This window comes from Lynx rufus, unplaced genomic scaffold (assembly GCF_022079265.1).
Source record: "Lynx rufus isolate CCGP_SWC_20201006 ecotype Redwood Valley unplaced genomic scaffold, mLynRuf1.p SCAF_9, whole genome shotgun sequence".
NCBI lineage: Eukaryota > Metazoa > Chordata > Mammalia > Carnivora > Felidae > Lynx > Lynx rufus.
The window spans coordinates 6,237,541-6,248,865 of NW_025814897.1; positions in this window are offsets into that span (position 1 = coordinate 6,237,541).

The following is an 11,325-nucleotide window of genomic DNA, read 5'->3' on the forward strand; positions in this document are numbered from 1 at the left end:
TTTCTTGCCTATTTGGGTTGAAGTGTTGCTTTCCTAGTTGTTGTCTATATTCGTGTTCGGAGATTTCAAGGGATTCAAAAACTATGCCACCTCTGCTGAGATTCCACAATCTTTTTTTTTTTCTTCAGTTTATCCTCTCTTGTTGGGTTGTACCTTTTATTAACACATAATATCTCTTGTTGATAGTGCCTCAAGAGCCCACATGTCTATCAACTGATGAATGGATAAAGAAGATATGATATATATGCACAACGGAACATCAGCCATCAAAAGGAATGAAATCTTCCCATGTGCAATGATGTGGATGGAGCTAGAGTATATTATGCTAAGCAAAATAAGTCAGAGAAGGCAAATACCGTATGATTTCACTCATAAGTGGAACTTAAGAAACAAAACAAATGAACATAAGGGAAGGGAAGGGGAAATAAAATAATATAAAAACAGAGAGGGAAACAAACCACAAGAGATTCAATGATAGAGAACAAACTGACGGTTGATGGAGGGAGGAGGGTGGGGGATGGGCTGGATAGGGGATGGGCATTAAGGAGGGCACCTGTTGGGATGGGCACTGGGTGTTGTATGTAAGTGATGAATCACTAAATTCTACTCCTGAAACTGATACAACACTATACGTTAACTTGAATTTAAATAAAAGCTTGAAAAAAAACCACATAATGTCTCTAATTACTCTATTTAATTGCTCTGTTTAAAGCATATTTAATGTTCCTCACCTTGAATGGATATTAGTATTACCACTGCTAGCTTTGTTTCTGTGTACTTTCCTGGTATAGCTTCCTTGCCTATATCTTTATTTTTTTCAACACTTGGGGGGTGGGCAGGCCATGTTTTATAGACATATTTCTTTTATTCTATATGTAACTGGATGTTGATTTTTTTAAACCCTGTCTTTTGGGAGAAATCAGTTCACTCAAATTTGGTGTAATGATTGATAAACCAGATATTGGCCTTCCTTGTTTTATGCTTCTCTTAAATTTTATTTTGTTCTATTTATTTTATTGTTTCTTTTTTCACCTGTTAATTACTTTCACTGCCTTGGGCAAGGTTTCCCTCATTGATTTGTTAATCCTTGGTATGTATTCTAGCTCTCTTAACAGTTATCTCACTGCTCTCACATGATATAATTAAACATTTATATCTTCATTATTATGTAAAAATAATATCTATTTGTACATCCTCATCTGGATCATCTATTAGCCCAACCCTCTCATTTCCATCGAAATCAAAATGCCTTCTGGACATCCTTTCCCTGTCATCTCTAAACCCACCTCCATACACATGCTTGAGTTTTCTAAATCTTAACAAGTTATTTGTAGGATGTTTTTGTGTTTCCCTTATATAATACCTCTTTGGCTTCAAAAACTTCTTTCTCAGCATTTATAAACTTCATTATCACCAATATGGATTAATTTTATACTGCAAGTTTCCTTGCTTACCAATGTTTCCTTCTCTTTCCAAATATGTTTTGTTATTATACAAAACTGCAATGATATATTTTCCACTGTAAGGAATATTGATATAAATTCTCCCGCTATGTCCCTCCCCGCTAGGAAGCACATTGCTGACAAGGCATTTTTGCCAACAAACAAACAAACAAACCCGTGAATTCAATCCAACTTCTAGATCTAACTAGTTTATTGAAAACACAGGAGCTAGAGAAACAGGCTCAGTGACATTACACAGAAGTGATCCAACCCACCAAGTCCAGAATTCTACTAGACAAGTTATACATCCTAGAGGCCATATAGCAAGCTACATATCTCTTCCTGATTCTTTTTCACAGCAGCACAGTATCCAATTATAGGAATTTATTCATCCCCTTACGGCCTGTTTTCCCCCATCAAAAATAAATTCTATTAGAGCGGAGATTTTAGTCTGCTCTTTTTTCAGTGCCCACAACAATGCCTACTGTAAACACACATTGTATTTTCTTGTTGTTTCTGTCAGGAGAATTTCAAGGCATGTGGTTGCTCTGCTGGAGGAACCCCTAGGTGATCATGACTGTAGGTGGTGGGGAGGGGAGAGGGATGATCTGAGGTCAGCCTTGAGGTTTCTGACAAGGCTTCCCATAGGCAACAATCCTAAACTGAATCTTGACACACCTTTAAGAACAGAGGACAGGGCATGGAGGGAGAGGGCGACTTCAGGGCAGAGAGCACAATGTAATGAAATGTACAGAAGCACAAGAGAACATGACACCTTGGCAGGGGGAGGGAGGTGAACTGCGGACCCAAAGGTAACAAAGTAGCTAGGAGCCAATTAGAATGATCCTTTTTTCTAATGTAGCCACTTTGGGAGAATGCTGCCTCTTTGAATAGCACACGGATGCTTGATTCTACTCCTGGGCTTCTTGAAAAATCTACAGAAGGTCTTCTCAAGCCTGGATATGAAAGGAGTTTCCATCGCCTTGAGGAAATATGCCTCAGTTATGAGATTAGCTCCGCCTGGGGCCTCCTTCTTTGTCTTCTTTACATCTCCAAGAAATAGGTCTTTGCACGGGAGGTCCAGCAGTGTGCTTAGCTGGGCTGGTTCATCTAAAGGTGAGGCCTGCCGCCTGCCCAATGCAGACATTATTGGGTCCCGATCCGCACTAAACACAGCCAGTGCTCAAGGGACGACAGAGATGGAAATCTGGTCTCTGAGTGACAGACGGAGATGCGCAGGACGTGGGAGCTGCGGTGCCCCTATCCCTTCTCTCCCTCTGCACCTCCCACCCCTGCGCACGAGTTCAGGCTTTTGCACCTGCTGTTGCCTCTTCCGGGGACTCATGTAACTGGCAACTTTTTGTCATTGATGTCTCAGATCCAATGTCCCTTCCTCGAGGAAGCCTTCCCTGACCACACTCGAATTCCCCTGTCCTGACACTGCTCCCCGGTTACTCCATCACACCCTCTGTTTTATTTCCAACGTAGCTCTTGTCTCCACCTGTAAATGTCTCCACTTGTTTTGGGAGGTTTTGTTTGAGATTTTTTTTTTTCTTTTTGCCAATTTGTTTCCTGCTGTCTCTCCAGCATCTAGCAAAGTGTGACAGGGCAGCTCAGCAAATTCAGGGAAGGGATGAATTTATATTTTAAAAAAGTGTATTAATCTATTGCAGTTTAAAAAAAAAAACTCTTTGCAAACCTCATTTATTTGGAATTTGTATTAATTCTTGCAGGAAAATCAAAAGCTATCAGTTCATACAGAGTCTCTCAAAAACATCTTTCTACATGTTGGCTAACCTGCTAGATAAGAGAACTTGTTTGAAAAATCCTTCACCTAACTGTATGGGGTGGTTTCTTTGTAGGGGTTAAATTCTACCACCCTTGGGTAAGGCAGGCACAGTCAAAATTATCCATCAAAACCTTCAAATTGCCCATGAAATACAGGCACCTCATCTAGTGAAAACAACCGTAAACAGTAATATACACGTATTTGTGTGTGTCAGATTCAGGTTGCTACAGCTTCTCCAATACTCTGCAGGTCTTGAAAGTTGAAACTTACCTTGTGTGTAGTCTGACCATATGTCCCAGTTTTCCTGGTGAAGTTATTAATAGCTTCTGACTTTTGGAAGTGTCCCAGTTTGGATGATTTATCATACGGCCACTCTACCGTGAAAATGTTACTCCTGCCTGTCTTCAGAAGAAGGTAGAGTTGAAAGAAAGGGCAAGAGTCTTCTAACAATATGCTGCAGTCGATCACACAGATTTAAAAGTCCCTGTCCTCCAGCCATGACTGTAATAATTTAAAGGAATTAGTTGGGTGTTAAATGCTCAGGTTCCGAAGCCAGTGTTCTGGGTTAGATACGAACCCTGCCACTGACTAGCTGTGTCAGTTTATATCACCTGTGAAATGGGAATAACGGTCACACATACCTCGCAGAACTTCAGCGAGAATTAGACGGGTTGAAACGTACAATAAGTTAAACCTCAGAACAGTATGACAAGGGGCATCTGGGTGGCTCAGTTGGCTGAGGTCCGACTTTGGCTCAGGTCATGATCCCACGGGTAGTGAGTTTGAGCCTGCCTGTGTCAGGCTCTCTGCTGTCAGCACTGAGCCCGCTTCGGATCTTCTGTCTCCCTCTCTCTCTCTGCACCTCCCCCACTCAGGCTCTCTCAAAGTAAACAAAAAAGAAAAAAAAAGAAAAAAGAACAATGTGTCAAAACTGCAGCACAGAGCATGTCAGCAATAATCTTTTCAGACTTCATCCTATCCTTGTCTATTACCTGATGCCACACTAAACCATTCTTTTCTCTCTAATCTTTACCGCATGGGTGCCGGCTAGATTTATCGCATGCACATTTTCGAGTCATACAGGAAACGAAGAGAACCATTTCTCAGTGAGTCCACCCTGCCAGTACTTGTCCAGAACTGGCAGATCGCTGTTCGCCTGGTTGGGCACCAGACAAAGCGCTAGCTTCTACTTAGAGACCATGTGGTCCGAAATCACTTCAGCTCACCTGGCCCTCGTTAGTTAAATGCTGATGTGTTTCATTTTACTTCATTGATTCTCAATTAATAATTGATTTTTAAGGTGAGAGATGTCACCATGATGAACTCTTTCACTACTGTCTGATGTCTCAGTAGAATTGCTTTGAAAGTATTCAAACACATCTGTCTGATGCGTTCTGACTACCATGAACCCCAGAGGTCTGCGACCTGACAAGTTCATTTCCACCCAGTGGAAAACTAAAGTCTAAATTAGCAGGATACTGGGAGTGCTTCATGTACTAGGGAATTAGGTAGTTACTTTTTGACCCAGCATTTGGTGCTCTTGGGGGTGAATCCGGGACAATGGGTGTTTTGCATTCATTCCCCCACTCGCTGTGGTCTATCTGCATGACACGTCTGCAGTTTCTGGTTTTCCTCTACTGGGGTAAAACTGGAGCTGGATTCTAGGACTGGAGCCTGGTTCTGCACCTCAGCTCAGCCGGAGGGGGCTCTAGGATCTCCCTTACCTGCCAGCCTCTTTCCTGGGGCTCGACCCTGTTTTTGTTATCTCACACTATTTTGCAAGGATCCCCCGGCCTGTAGGATTCTGATCTCTCTACCAGATAACTAAGATTCCCCACAGTCTTCCCGTTGGCCCAGCCCTCTTGGATATTGACCCTTGCTCTAGGCAGAGCAGAACTGGTTATAGTTCCTTATTCTTAGTGATTTAAGAATGCTGTTTCTCCATGGAGGTCACCATATCTTCTGCCCCTGTTACAGTTTCTCCCAATTCCTGCTACTATTCACTTGTGCCCCCCACTCGATGGAAACACTGGTGTACTGTGTGACTAGGGGTCAGGATACCGATCCCACCCATGTCAGCGGGCTTTGGACTTTCACTGTTTTGTCACATGAGGTTTTCATGGGTTTGGGACCTGGGTTGGCTGAGCCTACAGTCAGCAGATTTTTAGTCCTGTAAGCAACAAAGGCGGGGAATAACAAAATATTAATTTCTATTTCCCATGCATAAAGTTCATTGTGTTTTAAATACCAATCAACACTTCATCATCCACAGTAATAGAAGGGAGGAATGACATATTTCTGTAGAGCACTGTCCTAAATAGCATATGCTTTGGAGCTTCATTATTCTCCCCAACGGCAGATGTACTTTGCTAGTTATCTTGCGTTTGTAATTTTATTGAAATGAGTCTGCTTTCCCTGAGCACTGAGCCTTAAAATCATAGGAGAAGACATCACAAAAGCTTTTTCCAGTGGCAGAGGCCAGACTTGGCTTAGATATTTAGACGAGATGCTTACTATAGGAAAATCCCATACATCTGTGAAGAGTCCGTTATGAGCACTTGAGACATCACGTAACAAGAGCATATGGTGGAATCAGGGGCGCAGGTGGGGTGTAATTTAGAGCGAGGCATTGAATATGTGGACAGTTATGCCAATGGAATACTCATGGAAAAACACAGGCAGAAAAAAGAGAGAGAACACATTTATCAGCAACGACCTGTTGCGATGTGGACATGTTCAAGCACTATGCTTGTTTACCTCACACTGAAAATAATTTTATAATAAAATAGGTAGTCAAGACGTTGAGAGAGGGCAGGGGAAAAAACGAAAGAGAAAAAGAGGAGGGGGAAGGAGAGAGGAAAAGCTCCCACTTGCTAAGTGTATCGCCAAGAATTGTGCTAAGCAATTTATGTGTATTAGCTCTGTGAGTCCTTGCCACGACCCTGTGAGGAAGGTACCATCACTGTCCTCATTTCACAGGTGGGCAATGCAGAGAGGTTATTTTGCATAAGAACCCAAGACAATCTGATTTCAACAGCAGTATTATTCCCTACTTTCTACCACCTTTCACAGTAGAAAGGGCAGTGATGTTAAGTATAACTTGAACAGAACATCAAAGAAGAGGAAACATTTCTTGTAGTGATTGAGATTTTTTTAATCTTGGACAAAAGATGGCGATGGTTTGAGTGCTAAACGGAAACTAGGGGTAGGTCGTGGAGATATATTTATATTTTTGTTTTCTTGATATCCACATTTGTTTATCTGCTTTTATTTCCCATACACTACTTTTGAATTTTTTTTAATGTTTACTTATTTTTGAGACAGAGAGAGACAGAGAGTGAGAGAGAGAGAACATGAGTAGGAGAGGGGCAGAGAAAGGGGGAGACACAGAATCTGAAGCAAGTTCCAGGTTCTGGGCACAGCCCAGACCCCTACACAGGGCTCGAACTCACGAACCGTATGATCATGACCTGAGCCAAAGTCGGACGCTTAACCAGCTGAGCCACCCAGGCGCCCCTCCCATACAATACTTTTTAAAGCTAGGTGCTTTAATCTTTTTTTCTTCCAAGATTTTATTTAAATTGAAGTTAGGTAACATATAGTATAGTATTGGATTCAGAAGTAGAATTGAGTGATTCATCACTTACATATAACACCCAGTGCTCATCCCAACAAGTGCCCTCCTTAAGGCTGATCATTCATTTAGCCCATCCTCCACCCACCTCCCCTCCACCAACTCCCAGTTTGTTCTCTATAGTTAAGAGTCTCTTATGGTTTGCCTCCCTGTGTTTTTTTTATCTTATTTTATTTTTCGTTCCCTTCTCCTATGTTAATCTGTTTTATTTTTAAATTCCACATGAGTGAAATCATATGGTATTGTCTTTCTCCGACTGACTTATTTCACTTAGCACTAATACATTCCATCTAGCACCATCCATGTCACTGGAAATGGCAAGATTTAATTCTTTTTGATGCCCAAGTAATATTCCATTGTGTGTGTGTGTGTGTGTGCGTGTGCGTGTGTGCGTTTGTGTGTACCACATCTTCTTTATCCAGTTCTACCTCCCTTTTAGTTCAATCTGCATTATGTACACCAGTAGGTCAATGCAGATTATGTTTTATATAAATGCCCCTGCTTCAGCAGAGGTGAACTGAGGGCACCTGGGTGGCTCAGTTGGTTGAGCATCCAACTCTTGGTTTCAGCTCAGGTCATGATCTCATGGTTCATGGGTTCGAGCCCTGCGTTGGGCTCTGCACTGACAGTGCGAAACCCGCTCGGGATTCTCTCTCTCTACCCCCCGCCCCGCCACTGCCCCACTCGAGCTATCACTGTCTCTCTCAAAATAAATAAATAAACTTAAAAAAAAAAAAAACAGAGGGGAACTACATCTGAGGAAAACCACACGACAGAAAGGGAAGAGTCTTGGGGAGCCTAGAAGAGGAAAAAGCAGATAACACTTTGACATGCCAATCACCAGAGTGATGTGACCTGTCAACGTTTTGTCAATTCTTATCACGGCTGTAACATTATCTGTGCTGTGATTCCCAGGCCGTCACGAGGCACACATCTAGGAGCCACCGTGTCCGTGTTATTCTAGGGATTCCACAAGCATCATTTTAAGACTAACTCTACCTCCTAGGAACGTCAATTCTGACAAGGGAGTGTCTGGAAACACAAGTAAGAACATCTAACAAATGTTTTTGGTTGAAGTTTAGGTTCTAGAAAGAAAAGTCTTCCATTAGACAGGAACAAGAGGGGACTTGATCAGCCTCTTATGACCTTGGGTACTGAGACTCAGTCTGCTCCTCCTGATCAACCCTGGCCTTCTGGTCAAAACGGAGTTTCAGGATCTGCAAGCCTGAGGCCAAAACCCGGACAGTGATGATCACCAGCCCATCTGCCACGTCACGCAGACGGCCCTGTCTGGAAGGCAGCAAGTCTCGTTGCTTTGTAACTGCAGCAACTTTTATAATTCCCCATGTTGTACTGGTTTATATTAACTGAGCACCGTTAGTGAACAGGTGCAAGGCATCTCGTAAAGTGAACACGGTCATTCCCCAGTGAGTTCATAATCTAAAGAGGCGACTGTCCAAGGACAGGACGCCAGGAGAAACCCAAGAGTCACACACTAGGAGGCCCTGGTGTAGGAGCTCGAGCTCCACTTCTCTATAGCTTCTCCTCCTTTCCTCCAGCTCTAGCTTCCTTTCCATCATGACTCACCTTCTTGAAGGGAAGTCCCAAGGTCTGCATTGTTTTCCTTTTACCTAATTTCTTACAGAACGATTTCCTATAGGCCCCCCCAAACCCGCCCAATTCATGGTGCCAGTGTATCTTCACAAAATAAATGCAACGCATTTAATAAGAATAACCGAACCCACTATTGAGGGATTCTGCATCTGATGTGCTAGGGTATCACACATGTTCCCTTCCAAATGCCCTCACTGCATGGGCTGGCTGTGCTGCAGACCAGCATTCAGATTGCAGTCAATACCCAAGCGCTTGCACGAAGAAGCGTCTCTGCAGAAGATAGCATTTACCAAAACAGGGGTGGGGCAGGGCAGGGGGATATACAACACGGCACGGGGTAGGGTAAGGATGCCTTTTAAAATATTTTCCTTCAAGACGACTTCCAAAGAAGTACTCCTGGGATCGTGACATCCGGCTCTACTGTAGATTTTCACCGAAGGTTGAAATTTCCTTGACCAGTGCTGTCCAGCAGGACTTTCGGTGATGATATAAATGTTCTATATCTTCGCTCTCGAATGTATAGTAGCCACCACTAGCCACATGTGGCTACTGAGCACTTGAAACGTGACCAGAACAAGTGAGGAACTGAATTTTAAGTTTTATTTCGTTTTAATTAACGTTAATAACCATGTGTAGTTAGTGGCTACCATAATGGACAACGCGACTCCAGAAGAAAGAAATGGTTAAGCCATTGTCTGTGCCAGAGAACTATTGAAAAGTCCTCTCCCTGCTTCCACAGCACTCAGCATTGGAGAATAATGACAGTGTGACTCATGGTGATCGGGACCAGGGGGTGACGATTTGTAATTTCTTTCTGTCATTCAGTAAACTGTAGGAGATCAACAGCCGCCAAAGGCCTACATATGTTTATGACCCATGGATGTTACCTCATAAGCAAAAGCTTGACCCACATAAAACAGGCATTTGTCTTTCTCTGATTGACCTATTTCACTTAGCATAATACTCTCTAGCTCCATCCCTGTGGTTGCACATGGCAAGATTGCATTCTTTTTTACGGCTGAGTAATATTCCATTATGTATGTGTGTATATATATATATATATATATATATATATATATATATATATCTCCAACATCTTCTTTATCCATACATCAGTTGATGGACACTTGCATTGCTTCCATGATTTGCCTTTTGTAGATAACGTTGCTACAAACACCAGGGCGCATCTGTCCCTCTGAATTAGTGTTCCTGTGTTCTTTGGGTAAATACCCAGTATTGCGATTCTTGGATCATAGGGTGGTTCTATTTTTAACTCTTTTGAGACACCTCCACTGTTTTCCAGAGTGACTGCACACATTTGCATTCCCAGAAACAGGAGGGCAATGACATTGTAATCTTTGGGGTCATCTTCTCCACCTGTCCAAAGGAGGAGGAGGAGGTGGTGGGAGGGAGGGAGGCAGGCATCTCAGACTGTCGAGTCAGTGACGCTGGATTTATCTTTCCCAAGAGCCGGCTTCTCTTTCAGGACGTCTCTCCAGGACTCCCACAAGGGCAATTTTCTTTCGCCCTTGTTCCCGCCCATCAAGGCAGTTGCTGTATCTTCTTTTAGGGGATTCCTCCCATTGCTACCCCAACTGCTACATTTTCTTATCACGTGACTGTCAAAGACAATTAGGCAAACAAAACTCTTCTGCACTGTTTAAGATTCAGGAAAACTTTTCAAATCACCTTTGACAACCACTGTGGTAGTTGTACACTGAACACCAACAAGAGAGATGAAACTCATGAGCTATGAATGCCAGCCTCTTAAGGAAAAAGACTACGTTTTTATATCTTTTAATAAATACATTTTTAAGTCACCTTTAATATTCACACCTACAACTGGTTCCTGAAGTAGAATTATCTGAATAGTGTGTAAGAAGCATTGGAAACATTTAAAAGGCCCGAGAGACGCAAGGTCTTTAATCTGTTGGAAGGGAGGGAGGAAAAACAAAAGCAGTGAATCACGAGGCTTCTAAGCGCTGGAAGCTTCTTTTCTTTCTGAGTTAGGCGGTTACAGATCAATTATTATAGTGAAAAAAGGAACCAAAAATACACTGGCGTCGACACCTTTCCTTTAACCTCCCATCTGGCCAACAAGCACCACAGGGCCTTGAAGCTGCACATCTTCCTTAAAGAAGAAATTCGTTTTTCTGATCTCACCTTTTGTCAAGACGGGCTTATTTGTCTTTCTTTCACATCATTCAGGGACCAGTCTGCTGCGGCCAAACCCCTGCACCCTACTCTGGCCCCCTCCCACCCCAGCCTGATCCAAACACCACCACAGGATACCTCTTCCTGAATTGCTGCTCAGAAAACTATTAGGACTCAGTTCCTATTATATATAAGCTCCACTTTCCTTAACGAGCATTTGAAGCCCACTGTATCCTTATCCCAACCTCTCTCTCCAGCCTCACCACCGGTGCCCCTCCCTCCACGCAGACAACACTGTGTACAATAGCACTTCTCCACCTACAAGCGCCTGAGCATGCCTACGCCCAGTCCTCAGAGGTTCTTCTCTAGCTGGCCTGGGGTAGCTCAGACCTCTGTATTTAAAAAAAAAAAAAAATTTTAATGATTATTTATTTTTGAGAGAGAGAGAGAGAGACAGAGTGCAAGTGGGAGAAGGGCAGAGAGAGAGGGAGACACAGAATCCGAAGCAGGTTCCAGGCTCTGAGCTGTCGGCCCAGAGCCCATTGCGGGGCTGGAACTCAAAAGCGATGAGATCATGACCTGAGCGGAAGTGAGATGCTTAACCTCCTGAGACACCCAAGAGCCCCATCAGACCTCTGTATTTTTAAAGGCTGCCCAAGTGATGCTCGTGTACAGGGAGGTAGAGAAGCCCC